Consider the following 266-nt stretch of genomic DNA (forward strand, 5'->3'; position numbering starts at 1 on the left):
AATCCTCATCTTATCCCCTTATCCAATCGCGTGTCTTTGACTTAATCCTCTAATGCGGATTTTAGCAAGAAGAATGCCACAGAGATCGCTGTTTTCCGGAAAAAGATATCCCTTATCAGCTTAGTCGAACACCCTTCCGTTCCCCTATTCCCTAATTACATAAAATGTTGATGTATTCAACTGCTTGAAATGTTTCCCAGACTGTGCATGTTACACGAAGTAATCCACGGCAGAAGTAATATGTTTATGGAGTGTAAGAAGGCTTG

The sequence above is a fragment of the Penaeus monodon genome, chromosome 28 (genome assembly GCF_015228065.2).
Source record: "Penaeus monodon isolate SGIC_2016 chromosome 28, NSTDA_Pmon_1, whole genome shotgun sequence".
In the NCBI taxonomy this organism is placed as follows: domain Eukaryota; kingdom Metazoa; phylum Arthropoda; class Malacostraca; order Decapoda; family Penaeidae; genus Penaeus; species Penaeus monodon.